Source organism: Rattus norvegicus, chromosome 18, assembly GCF_021556685.1.
Source record: "Rattus norvegicus strain SHRSP/BbbUtx chromosome 18, alternate assembly SHRSP_T2T, whole genome shotgun sequence".
Classification (NCBI taxonomy): domain Eukaryota; kingdom Metazoa; phylum Chordata; class Mammalia; order Rodentia; family Muridae; genus Rattus; species Rattus norvegicus.
This window is the reverse complement of record NC_141551.1, coordinates 42,821,041-42,836,026: the sequence shown is the minus strand read 5'-3', so window position 1 is coordinate 42,836,026 and position 14,986 is coordinate 42,821,041. Positions and strand designations below refer to the sequence as shown.

The following is a 14,986-nucleotide window of genomic DNA, read 5'->3' as shown; positions in this document are numbered from 1 at the left end:
TCAAATGATTTTGGCTGCATAATGTATCAAGTTTGCAGAACCGAAAAAATGAAGAAAATACAGTTTGAACTCCTGTCTTCTGCTTCCAAAGCCCATCTTTGTGTCCAGTCAACCACAATACTTAAGGGAACTTCGTAAAGAGAGAATGTTGCATAAATAGCATCCCTAAGTTTATCCAATGTCATGTTTGACAAAGTATATATTGAATGTATCCTGGAACATCAGACATCCTTGGGGCAAAATAGCAATGGAAAACAATTTCTTGTTCTCAATCTTTCCTTGACACTCATAATAACAAAAGTTACAAAACATGAATAATATATACACATTGAAAAAGCCTGTATGCCATGGGTGACAGGATATAGAGAGCTTTTGTTATGTTTTTTGTTCATTTATGTTTTTATGTTCCCTGCAATGAATGTGTATTACTTATATAATAAAAATGTTATTAAAATAAGACATAAAAATATATTGCTAGAGAGTCATTCTCCAAACATATCTATGGTCCCAGCACCATTAGTCATATGTTGTAGTCAGCAAGAAGACACATAAACTGGAAGATGAATCTTTCCTACCCCTTTGCTAACCCTTTCTGGTCATGCATCTGTCTAGCTGTATCTTGGGGTTTTCCATGCACTAGAAAACCTAGTTCTCTTTCTGACAACAATGATAGGCTCCAATTAGAGTAGAGCTCAAGAACAGACACACAACCCAGGCACATAAAGCTCTGAAGGGATTCCATCAGCTCATCTGGGGACCCAGAGAGATTCATCTCACATAAATTACTAAATGTGGCTTCATATAAATAGGTATATTTTCTATCTACATGTATATTCAAAGAATAATTCGGGCTTCACCAATATCTGTTTGCTAACATGAAATTAATGCAGACATTGGTAAGGTAGTATGTAAGCACAAGTACTACTAGAACAAGTAAAGCCTAACTCAGTATCTTACCCAGGTAATAAATCTTGGTCTGAAGAAAATCCAGATTTTTTTCATGTTTATAAGTATTATTAGCATCAGAAAAAAAGATCGTTTCTTCATCTTAACCTTCAAATGTAACTGAAGCAAAATGGAGATTTTAATCAATTATTCCAAAAATTCATTTCCACAATAATAAAATTAATGTTCACTTCCTTCTCTATTCTTCGATATTATATATCTTTCATTCAGGTAGCACATGTGATTATAAAATGTTCTCTCCTTGTTCATCATGCTGCATTGTTAGATGGCTAATCTGTCCTAGGATGCTCAAATGACCACACTAATTCTGAACTAACTGTGATTTCCTCTCAACCCTTGACAAACACTGAATGGGAAGACAAATAGATGACTTTGAAATCAAGTGTTGTGTCGTACAAAAGGCTTTTCCCATGGCATATATTGGCTACTGTGGGAACTGAAAGAGTACATGTAGCAGAAAGTCAACCAGTCTGTTGTTGCCCCTTCTAGTAAGCTAACCGCAACAATGCCTATTCTACTCTTCTCCTGTTTGCCTGTGGAAAATTCCTAATTTCTATAAAATTCTGACAACAAAAGCATTACAAGACAAAGATGAGTTGGCAAAGTATATAAATTTATACTTATACTTTTATAATTATATATAATTTGCAAAGTATTATAAAATTGGATGGCTTCCCTCAAATCTTTTAATCAAACAGTGCACTCCCTTTTATACTGTACCTCCTTGGAAACGTGTTGAATATGTTTATATATTGATGTGCTTATAAAATTGATCTCATGTAATCCTCCAAACAGTACTAGAGATCACGAACCTCTACTGTCTCACTTTACAGACAAAGAAACCAAGACCTGGATGGTGGTATTACATCCCCTATGATCACAAAGCTAGGAATGCTATCATTAACAAACAACCCTTCTATCACAAAAGTTGTTGCCTGTCCATGGAATATGTTCTTCTAGATGTGCTGTCTTGACTGGACTCAGCGGGAGAGGACATTCCTAGACTGGCAGAGACTTGAAGTACAGGGTAGAGGGATACCCCAGGAGACCCCCACCCACTCAGAGTAGAAGACAGAATGTAGGGAGGAATGTGGAGGTGGGTGTGAGGGGGTGACAGGGAGTAGAGCAGTGAGCAGGGTGTAAAGTGAATAAGTAAAAGAAAAAAAAGACAAATCCCCTAACAGTGAGGATCCAGAGCCTGTGTGCTTAGTTAGCAGTTAGGTCAATCCCATGCTCTGCCATGTTGGCCACTACTTAAGGGAAACAGTCAATCAATAGCAAAACAACCATTTTAAATAAGTGGAAATAGATATCATATTTGTCAAACCTTCCCCAAAACTGGTCTATGTAGTGGGGAAAACGCAGTTTCAATTATTAGCATAATAATCCCAAAACTTGACCTTGTCACCTCTGATTTACCTACTCAGTGTCTGTTCCACTTCTTGATTTTTTTTCAGTGTTTTGTTCCCAACAGTGCTTAAAAGTATGGTGGCATACATAGGCCAGTGGTAATAATGCTTTAAATGTGAATCCAAAGAAAAAAAGACTTACACCTTTCTGCAGAAATGAGTAATGCTGACAAAGTCTATGCCTCTCACTGTTAAGATAAAGCTGGCTTACCACAAAAGAACTCTATGTCTTCCTTCTTATCAATGATCAGAAAAGAAAGAGGAGGGTGGAAAGAGTGAAACATCAGCTTCATACTGTCCGCAGAGAACCAAGAGGCTGGGCCACTGTCAACATGTAGATTCTGAGATTGTCTGAGAGCTAGCCAGTCAGTGTGGGAGCAGGAACTGGGGAGGGGGGTCTGCTTCTTAACCTCTCTGCCTCTCAGTTGACTGACATTATTTCTGTGCATCATCTACTGGTGAAAACTGACAAAGTAGCCCTGGCTCGCTAAGAGAACAGCAGAAAGATCTCACTAGTGACTCATATTCTGATAATCACTCCATCTGGGGTAAGGGTAGGCTTGCAAACTGTAATCTATCACACCATTCAAACAAGACTGTACTTTCTTTGACCTGTATTTATTCCTCTATAGATTGTATGTTGAAATCCAGGAATAACTCTAGATTCACACAATCACTGGAACTTATGTGACTTGAGGCATATTTCATATTTGTGGTATAGGCATATAAAATATGTCATTTTAATCTAAGGATATGTTATTTTTTATTTTAAAAATTTAAATGTGCTCTGTGTCTCCATCTACTCTGATTATTAATGTCTCCTTTCTTGACACTGGGATCAACTGATTGAGTACTGATAGTTTGTAGCATTCAATATTGGGTTAAAAGAATCATACTTGGTATCACTGCCATTGAAAACTCTCTTCTAAAAAATAGAATGCCCATCAATTGCATCCCATATGGCAATTCTAAGTTTTAAAATGGGTAGATGCTAGGTGAGCCAGTAATAATGAAAATTTCAAGCATTATAACTCAGTAATAGTGTTTTTCTCTAATATGTCCAAGACTCTGGATCAGTTCCTTCAAGCTGTAATATATATATATATACCAAACCCAAATAATATACTTGGTATTAGTCTATAAGAACTATGATATATACAATGTCTTATAATTAGCATATTTAGTCTTCATAACAACCAAGCAACTGTTCCTGTGCCTATTAGTGTGTAAAAAGGAAGACACTGTGGGAGGAAAAAGCAACAGAACTGGTAACAAACCAGGACTCTTACTTCCTGATGTGTTTTTAAAAAAAATCAAGATCTTTTCCCTACACTGAGTCTCCATTTTCCATCAGTTCCCTTCTCACTGTGTCTCCTCTGACTGGGTGAGCTTTCCCCTGATTCCTGTTTACTCTGTGCTTTGCAGCTGCCTCCCCACTACATAGTTAATTTCCCATCTTTTTCTGTGAGCAGATGCTCCCAGGGAGCCAAGCTGCTATCCCTTCCCTGGCACTCTCTCCTACAGATGACTAGATTGAGCACAGTAGCTGCTAGTCATTCTTTTGATCTGAAAAGAAAAGATTTCCCCACTGGATATTCCTCGTGATGATGTAATTAGTTTCCTGGACATACCTAACAAATTTATTTCTAATCATAAGGGATGGAGGAGAAAAAAGGACCAGCTATTCATTGCAGACCGTGGGCAGTTAATATGCACTGTTTCCACCCTCCTGGTGCAATGTCTTCTTCAGTGATTGTTCAAGGATTCTAGGGCAATAGGCTGCCCCTCCAAAGCAGTGGGGAACTTCACATTCATAAAGGGGTCTCAGGCACTATTAAATTGGTTTTTCAAACCTGGCAAAGTCATTAGAGCTGGAAATCCTTTCAGCTTCATACTGCCCCCAGCATTGAGATCAGGCGAAGGTCTTAATAAGTTTTTGAAGATTGTGTTTGATTCAAAGTCACAACATGGAACATTCTGGACAAACAAACCCAGCTGTTCAAAATTTCCAGTCCTGTAAGTACAGACGTAGTATATAGTTTTAGAAACAGGGTAAGGTTTGAAGGAATATTTTTGGTTAGGAATATTTTTCTATTTGTGAATCACATGAAAATAACTTTAGCCAAATAATTAATCATTGTTTTAATCACTTTATTGTGATAAATGTAGCTACTCAAACAAGTACTTCCAAGACCCAAAGTCTTTATATCTTGATGAACTTCTATGACTTTAGAATCATAGAACTTTGTCTTTGATTTTATACATTTACTATCAATTATCATTTGTATGTATAATCACACTCCATAAAGAAAGGAAGAAAGAAAAGACAAAGACAGAGGAAGGAAGGAAGGAAGGAAGGAAGGAAGGAAGGGAAGGAGGGAGGGAGGGAGGGAGGGAGGGAGGAAGGAAGGAAGGAAGGAAGGAAGGAAGGAAGGAAGGAAGAAAGGAAGACAATACCAGGATAGAATTAAAACTAGAAAAACTCTTTTAGGACTCACCTGTCTACCACCTACATCATGTCCTTCCTTGTCCTTGTCCTCATTTCTTCATGTAATACAACAGCTTCACATATATTTACACACACACACATAAACACACACACACATAAACACATACACACACACACACACACACACACACACACACACATATTGTGGTGGTTTTAATAAGAATGGCTTCCTAAAGGCTCATATATTTGAATGCTTAGTCATCATGGAGTAGCACTATTTGAGAAGGATTAGGAGTTGCCACCTTGCTAGATTAAGTGTGGGGTTGCTGAAGAAAGTGTGTCACTGGGAATGGCCCTTGAGATTTCAAAAACCCAGACAAGGTTGAGGGCAATTCTCTCTCTCTATTTGCCTGTGGATCAAGGTATAGCTCCAAGTATTGCTCCAGTAACATGTATGCTCATGCCATGATGAAAATAGACTCCACCTTAGAAACTGAATTAAATGCTTTCTCTTATAAGAGTTGTCTTGGTCATAGTATCTTATTGCACTAATAGGACAGACACACACATATATATATAGTCCACATATAAAGGTGTGTGTCATATGTCATATATATTAGAGTTTGCATATGAAAGAGAACATGGGAATTTTATTCAGTTGTTGTTGCTGTTTTGTTTTTTTGTTTGTTTTGTCTTGTTTGAGACTAGGTTATATCATTTAGTATTACACATTCTAATTCTACCCATTTTTACTCCAAATCTTATCTGATTGTTCTCCAGAACAGAATACTATTCTAATTTATATATGTATGAGATTTCTAAGATTTGTTCATCTGTTGATGGACACCTAAGTTGGGTCCATTTTGAAGCTATAGTGGGCAGAGCAGCAATAAATATGGTGGGGGGAGCAAATATATCTATAGTGAGGTATGAAGTATATCCCAAGTACAGGAATGCTAAATAATATAGACATAGTTTTGATTTTTTGAGGATCTTTCAAGATTATTTCCACAGTGGCTATAATAATTTGTATTCACACCAATAATGACTAAGGGGCTCCTGGTTGCTGCCGCTGCAGAGAGCCCGTGGGCAGCACCCCACGAGCGAAATTGAGCCTCGGGACCACAGGTAAGACCAACTTTTCTGCTGCAAGAAAGCTGCCTGGTGAGCTCGGGACACATGTAGGCAGAATTCCTCTAGGACCGGGCACGTCCTGTGTTTACCGGAAGTCCCACACCCGCGGATCCCGGCCCGCAGCACCTCTCTGCCCCCAGACCCTGTGAGAGAGAGACCCAACCGCCTGGTCAGGTGGGCACACCTGAGGCTGCAGAGTGGAAGAGACCACCAACACTGCCCACACCTGCCCACATCCCTGGCCCAAGAGGAAACTGTATAAGGCCTCTGGGCTCCCATGGGGGAGGGCCCAGGAGCTGCAGGACCCCTGCCGGAGACACCGCCGGAACCTGAAGGAAACAGACCGGATAAATAGTTCTCTGTACCCAAATCCCGTGGGAGGGAGAGCTAAACCTTCAGAGAGGCAGACAAGCCTGGGAAACCAGAAGAGACTGCTCTCTGCACACACATCTCAGACACCAGAGGAAAACACCAAAGGCCATCTGGAACCCTGGTGCACTGAAGCTCCCGGAAGGGGCGGCGCATATCTTCCTGGTTGCTGCCGCTGCAAAGAGCCCGTGGGCAGCACCCCACGAGCGAACTTGAGCCTCGGGACCACAGGTAAGACCAACTTTTCTGCTGCAAGAAAGCTGCCTGGTGAACTCAAGACACAGGCCCACAGGAACAGCTGAAGACCTGTAGAGAGGAAAAACTACATGCCCGAAAGCAGAACACTCTGTCCCCATAACTGACTGAAAGAGAGGAAAACAGGTCTACAGCACTCCTGACACACAGGCTTATAGGACAGTCTAGCCACTGTCAGAAATAGCAGAACAAAGTAACACTAGAGATAATCTGATGGCGAGAGGCAAGCGCAGGAACCCAAGCAACAGAAACCAAGACTACTTGGCATCATCGGAGCCCAATTCTCCCACCAAAACAAACATGGAATATCCAAACACACCAGAAAAGCAAGATCTAGTTTCAAAATCATATTTGATCATGATGCTGGAGGACTTCAAGAAAGACGTGAAGAACTCCCTTAGGGAAACACAGGAAAACATTAATAAACAAGTAGAAGCCTACAGAGAGGAATCGCAAAAATCCCTGAAAGAATCACAAAAATCCCTGAAAGAATTCCAGGAAAACACAAACAAACAGTTGAAGGAATTAAAAATATAAATAGAAGCAATCAAGAAAGAACACATGGAAACAACACTGGATATAGAAAACCAAAAGAAGAGACAAGGAGCTGTAGATACAAGCTTCACCAACAGAATACAAGAGATGGAAGAGAGAATCTCAGGAGCAGAAGATTCCATAGAAATCATTGACTCAACTATCAAAGATAATGTAAAGTGGAAAAAGCTACTGGTCTAAAACATACAGGAAATCCAGGACTCAATGAGAAGATCAAACCTAAGGGTAATAGGTATAGAAGAGAGTGAAGACTCCCAGCTCAAAGGACCAGTAAATATCTTCAACAAAATCATAGAAGAAAACTTCCCTAACCTAAAAAAAGAGATACCCATAGACATACAAGAAGCCTACAGAACTCCAAATAGATTGGACCAGAAAAGAAACACCTCCCCTCACATAATTGTCAAAACACCAAACGCACAGAATAAAGAAAGAATATTAAAAGCAGTAAGGGAAAAAGGTCAAGTAACATATAAAGGCAGACCTATGAGAATCACACCAGACTTCTCACCAGAAACTATGAAGGCCAGAAGATCCTGGACTGATGTCATACAGACCCTAAGAGAACACAAATGCCAGCCCAGGTTACTGTATCCTGCAAAACTCTCAATTAACATAGATGGAGAAACCAAAATATTCCATGACAAAACCAAATTTACACAATATCTTTCTACAAATCCAGCAGTACAAAGGATAATAAATGGTAAAGCCCAACATAAGGAGGCAAGCTATACCCTAGAAGAAGCAAGAAACTAATCGTCTTGGCAACTAAACAAAGAGAATGAAAGCACACAAACATAACCTCACATCCAAATATGAATATAATGGGAAGCAATAATCACTATTCCTTAATATCTCTCAACATCAATGGCCTCAACTCCCCAATAAAAAGACATAGATTAACAAACTGGATACGCAACGAGGGCCCTGCATTCTGCTGCCTACAGGAAACACACCTCAGAGACAAAGACAGACACTACCTCAGAGTGAAAGGCTGGAAAACAACTTTCCAAGCAAATGGTCGGAAGAAGCAAGCTAGAGTAGCCATTCTAATATCAAATAAAATCAATTTTCAACTAAAAGTCATCAAAAAAGATAAGGAAGGACACTTCATATTCATCAAAGGAAAAATCCACCAGGATGAACTCTCAATCCTAAATATCTATGCCCCAAATACAAGGGCACCTACATATGTAAAAGAAACCTTACTAAAGCTCAAAACACACATTGGACCTCACACAATAATAGTGGGAGATTTCAACACCCCACTCTCATCAATGGACAGATCATGGAAACAGAAATTAAACAGTGATGTCGACAGACTAAGAGAAGTCATGAGCCAAATGGACTTAACGGATATTTATAGAACATTCTATCCTAAAGCAAAAGGATATACCTTCTTCTCAGCTCCTCATGGTACTTTCTCCAAAATTGACCATATAATTGGTCAAAAAACGGGCCTCAACAGGTACAGAAAGATAGAAATAATCCCATGCGTGCTATCGGACCACCACGGCCTAAAACTGGTCTTCAATAACAATAAGGGAAGAATGCCCACATATACGTGGAAATTGAACAATGCTCTACTCAATGATAACCTGGACAAGGAAGAAATAAAGAAAGAAATTAAAAACTTTTTAGAATTTAATGAAAATGAAGGTACAACATACCCAAACTTATGGGACACAATGAAAGCTGTGCTAAGAGTAAAACTCATGGCGCTGAGTGCCTGCAGAAAGAAACGGGAAAGAGCATATGTCAGCAGCTTGACAGCACACCTAAAAGCTCTAGAACAAAAAGAAGCAAATACACGCAGGAGGAGTAGAAGGCAGGAAATAATCAAACTCAGAGCTGAAATCAACCAAGTAGAACCAAAAAGGACCATAGAAAGAATCAACAGAACCAAAAGTTGGTTCTTTGAGAAAATCAACAAGATAGATAAACCCTTAGCCAGACTAACGAGAGGACACAGAGAGTGCGTCCAAATTAACAAAATCAGAAATGAAAAGGGAGACATAACTACAGATTCAGAGGAAATTCAAAAAATCATCAGATCTTAGTATAAAAACCTATATTCAACAAAACGTGAAAATCTTCAGGAAATGGACAATTTCCTAGACAGATACCAGGTATCGAAGTTAAATCAGGAACAGATAAACCAGTTAAACAACCCCATAACTCCTAAGAAAATAGAAGCAGTCATTAAAGGTCTCCCAACCAAAAAGAGCCCAGGTCCAGACGGGTTTAGTGCAGAATTCTATCAGAACTTCATAGAAGACCTCATACGAATATTACCCAAACTATTCCACAAAATTGAAACATATGGAGCCCTACCGAATACCTTCTACGAAGCCACAATTACTCTTATACCTAAACCACACAAAGACACAACAAAGAAAGAGAACTTCAGACCAATTTCCCTTATGAATATCGACGCAAAAATACTCAATAAAATTCTGGCAAACCAAATTCAAGAGCACATCAAAACACTCATCCACCATGATCAAGTAGGCTTCATCCCAGGCATGCAGGGATGGTTTAATATACGGAAAACCATCAACGTGATCCATTATATAAACAAACTGAAAGAACAGAACCACATGATCATTTCATTAGATGCTGAGAAAGCATTTGACAAAATTCAACACCCCTTCATGATAAAAGTCCTGGAAAGAATAGGAATTCAAGGCCCATACCTAAACATAGTAAACAATGTAAACATAGTAAACATATACAGCAAACCAGTTGCTAACATTAAACTAAATGGAGAGAAACTTGAAGCAATCCCACTAAAATCAGGGACTAGACAAGGCTGCCCACTCTCTCCCAACTTATTCAATATAGTTCTTGAAGTTCTAGCCAGAGCAATCAGACAACAAAAGGAGATCAGGGGAATACAGATCGGAAAAGAAGAGATCAAAATATCACTATTGGCAGATGATAGGATAGTATATTTAAGTGATCCCAAAAGTTCCACCAGAGAACTACTAAAGCTGATAAACAACTTCAGCAAAGTGGCTGGGTATAAAATTAACTCAAATAAATCAGTTGCCTTCCTCTATACAAAAGAGAAAGAAGCCGAGAAAGAAATTAGGGAAACGACACCCTTCATAATAGACCCAAATAATATAAAGTACCTTGGTGTGACTTTAACCAAGCAAGTAAAAGATCTGTACAATAAGAACTTCAAGACACTGAGGAAAGAAATTGAAGAAGACCTCAGAAGATGGAAAGATCTCCCATGCTCATGGATTGGCAGGATTAATATAGTAAAAATGGCCATTTTACCAAAAGCAATCTACAGATTCAATGCAATCCCCATCAAAATACCAATCCAATTCTTCAAAGAGTTAGACAGAACAATTTGCAAATTCATCTGGAATAACAAAAAACCCAGGATAGCTAAAACTATCCTCAACAATAAAAGGACTTCAGGGGGAATCACTATCCCTGAACTCAAGCAGTATTACAGAGCAATAGTGATAAAAACTGTATGGTATTGGTACAGAGACAGACAGATAGACCAATGGAATAGAATTGAAGACCCAGAAATGAACCCACACACATATGGTCACTTGATTTTTGACAAAGGAGCCAAAACCATCCAATGGAAAAAAAGATAGCTTTTTCAGCAAATGGTGCTGGTTCAACTGGAGGGTAACATGTAGAAGAATGCAGATCGCTCCATGCTTATCACCCTGTACAAAGCTTAAGTCCAAGTGGATCAAGGACCTCCACATCAAACCAGACACACTCAAACTAATAGAAGAAAAACTAGGGAAGCATCTGGAACACCTGGGCACTGGAAAAAATTTCCTGAATAAAACGCCAATGGCTTACGCTCTAAGATCAAGAATCAACAAATGGAATCTCATAAAACTGCAAAGCTTCTGTAAGGTAAAGGACACTGTGGTTAGGACAAAACGGCAACCAACAGATTGGGAAAAGATCTTTACCAATCCTACAACAGATAGAGGCCTTATAGCCAAAATATACAAAGAACTCAAGAAGTTAGACCGCATGGAAACAAATAACCCTATTAAAAAATGGGGTTCAGAGCTAAACAAAGAATTCACAGCTGAGGAATGCCGAATGGCTGAGAAACACCTAAAGAAATGTTCAACATCTTTAGTCATAAGGGAAATGCAAATCAAAACAACCCTGAGATTTCACCTCACACCAGTGAGAATGGCTAAGGTCAAAAACTCAGGTGACAGCAAATGCTGGCGAGGATGTGGAGAAAGAGGAACACTCCTCCATTATTGGTGGGATTGCAGACTGGTAAAACCATTCTGGAAATCAGTCTGGAGGTTCCTCAGAAAATTGGACATTGAACTGCCCGAGGATCCAGCTATACCTCTCTTGGGCATATACCCAAAAGATGCCTCAACATATAAAAGATACACGTGCTCCACTATGTTCATCGCAGCCTTATTTATAATAGCCAGAAACTGGAAAGAACCCAGATGCCCTTCAACAGAGGAATGGATACAGAAAATGTGGTACATCTACACAATGGAATATTACTCAGCTATCAAAAACAACGAGTTTATGAAATTCGTAGGCAAATGGTTGGAACTGGAAAATATCATCCTGAGTGAGCTAACCCAATCACAGAAAGACATACATGGTATGCACTCATTGATAAGTGGCTATTAGCCCAAATGCTTGAATTACCCTAGATCCCTAGAACAAACGAAACTCAAGACGGATGATCAAAATGTGAATGCTTCACTCCTTCTTTAAATGAGGAAAAAGAATACCCTTGGCAGGGAAGGGAGAGGCAAAGATTAAAACAGAGACTGAAGGAACACCCATTCAGAGCCTGCCCCACGTGTGGCCCATACATATAGAGCCACCCAATTAGACAAGATGGATGAAGCAAAGAAGTGCAGACCAACAGGAGCCGGATGTAGATCTCTCCTGAGAGACACAGCCAGAATACAGCAAATACAGAGGCGAATGCCAGCAGCAAACCAGTGAACTGAGAATAGGTCCCCCGTTGAAGGAATCAGAGAAAGAACTGGAAGAGCTTGAAGGGACTTGAGACCCCATATGTACCACAATGTCAAGCAACAAGAGCTTCCAGGGACTAAGCCACTATCTAAAGACTATACATGGACTGACCCTGCACTCTGACCCCATAGGTAGCAATGAATATCCTAGTAAGAGCACCAGTGGAAAGGGAAGCCCTGGGTCCTGCTAAGACTGAACCCCCAGTGAACTAGACTGTTGGGGGGAGGGCGGCAATGGGGGGAGGGTTGGGAGGGGAAAACCCATAAGGAAGGGGAGGGGGGAGGGGGATGTTTGCCCGGAAACCGGGAAAGGGAATAACACTCGAAATGTATATAAGAAATACTCAAGTTAATAAAAAAAAATGAGAGTTTTATAAAAAAATAAATAAATAATGACTAAGGGTTTCTCTTCTTTCACATCCTCTCCAACATTTTTTGATGTAATTATTCATAAGAGCCATTCTTTTTTTTTCTTTTAATCTTAAGAAAATTTATGTTTTTCTCCATCTTTATTAAATTGGGTATTTCTTATTTACATGTCAATTTTTATCCAGACCAAAATCCAAAAAATTCCTCCCTCTCCCCTTCTATATGAATGTTCCCCTCCCATCCTCTTCCCATTACCTCCCTCCCCCCAATAATCACATTCACTGGGTGTTCAGTCTTTGCAGGACCATGGGCTTCCCCTTCCACTGGTGCCCTTACTAGGCTATTCATTGCTACCTATGTAGTTGGAGACAAGGGTCAGTCCATGTAGTCTTTGGGTAGGGGCTTAGTCACTGGAAGCTCTGGTTGGTTGGCATTGTTGTTCATATGGGGTTCAAACTCCTTCAAGCTCTTTCAGCCCTTTTTCTGATTCCTTCAATGGGGGTCCTGTTCTCAGTTCAGTGGTTTGCTGCTGGCATTTGACGATGTATTTATCATATTCTGGCTGTGTCTCTTCAGGAAAGATCTACATCCAGTTCCTGTCAGCCTGCACTTCTTTGCTTCATCCATCTTATCTAGTTAGGAGGTTATATATGTATGGGACACAAGTGGGGCAGGCTCTGAATGGGCGTTCCTTCACCATCTGTTCTAAACATTGCCTCCCTATTGCCTGCCAACTGTATTCTTGTTCCCCTTTTAAAGAAGGAGTGAAGCATTCACATTTTGGTCAGCTTTCTTGACTTTCACGTTTTCTGTGCATTTAGGGTAATTCTAGCATTTGGGCTAATATCCACTTATCAATAAGTGCTTACCATGTGTGTTTTTCTGTGATTGGGTTAGCTCACTCAGGATGATATTTTCCAGATCCATCCATTTGCCTACGAATTTCATAAAGATATTGTTTTTGATAGCTGAGTAGTATTCCATTGTGTAGATGTACCACATTTTCTATATCCATTCCTTTGTTGAAGGGCATCTGGGTTCTTTCCAGCTTCTGGCTATTATAAATAAGGATGCTATGAACATAGTGGTGCATGTGTCTTTGTTATATGTTGGGGCATCTTTTGGGTATATGCCCAAGAGAGGTATAGCTGGGTCCTCAGCTAGTGCAATGTCCAATTTTCTGAAAAACCTCCAGACTGATTTCCAGAATGTTTTACCAGTCTGCAATCCCACAACAATGGAGGAGTATTCCTCTTTCTCAACATCCTCAGCAGCATCTGCTGTCGCCAAAGTTTTTGATCTTGGTCATCCTGACTGGTGTGAGGTGGAATCTCAGGGGTGTTTTGATTTTCATTTCCCTTATGACTAAAGATGTTAAACATTTCCTTAGGTGCTTCTCAGTCATTCGGAATTCCTCAGCTGTGAATACTTTGTTTAGCTCTGAACCCCATTTTTTTTATTAACGTGAGTATTTCTTATTTACATTTCGAGTGTTATTCCCTTTCCCGGTTTCCGGGCAAACATCCCCCTAACCCCTCTCCTTCCACTTCTTCATGGGTGTTCCCCTCCCCATCCTCCCCCCATTGCCACCCTTCCCCCAACAGTCACCTTCACTGGGGGTTCAGTCATAGCAGGACCCAGGGCTTCCCCTTACACTGGTGATCTTACTAGGATATGCAATGCTCCCTATGAGGTCAGAGTCAAGGGTCAGTCCATGTATAGACTTTAGGTAGTGGCTTAGTCCCTGGAAGCTCTGGTTGCTTGACATTGTTGTTCATATGGGGTCTCGAGCCCCTTCAAGCTTTCCAGTTCTTTCTCTGATTCCTTCAACGGGGGTCCTGTTCTCAATTCAGTGGTTTGCTGCTGGCATTTGCCTCTGTATTTGCTGTATTCTGGCTGTGTCTCTCAGGAGAGATCTACATCCTGCTCCTGTCGGCCTGCACTTCTTTGCTTCATCCATCTTGTCTAATTGGGTGGCTGTATATGTACGGGCCACATGTGGGGCAGGCTCTGAATGGGTGTTCCTTCTGTCTCTCTTTTACTCTTTGCCTCTCTATTCCCTGCCAAGGGTGTTCTTGTTCCCCTTTCAAAGAAGGAGTGATGCATTCACATTTTGATCATCCGTCTTGAGTTTCATGTGTTCTAGGGATCTAGGGTAATTCAAGCATTTGGGCTAATAGCCACTTATCAATGAGTGCATACCATGAGTGTTTTTCTGTGATTGGGTACCTCACTCAGGATGATAATTTCCAGTTCCAACCATTTGCCTAAAATTTCATAAAGGCATTGTTTTTGATAGCTGAGTAATATTCCATTGTGTAGATGTACCACATTTTCTGTATCCATTCCTCTGTTGAAGGGCATCTGGGTTCTTTCCAGTTTCTGGCTATTATAAATAAGGCTGCTATGAACATAGTGGAGCATGTGTCTTTTTTATATGTTGGGGCATCTTTTGGGTATATGCC

At 40.2% G+C, this 14,986-nt stretch overlaps 1 long non-coding RNA gene across 2 annotated transcripts in view; it reads right to left on the bottom strand.

The window, feature by feature from the left end:
- LOC108348789 (uncharacterized) overlaps positions 1-14,986 on the bottom strand; it is a 63,248-nt gene that overhangs the window by 7,243 nt on the left and 41,019 nt on the right. For both annotated transcript variants that reach the window (XR_015642951.1, XR_015642950.1), the window contains one exon: positions 4,229-4,389. This is a non-coding gene — a long non-coding RNA (uncharacterized LOC108348789). The remainder of the gene's footprint in view (positions 1-4,228; positions 4,390-14,986) is intronic.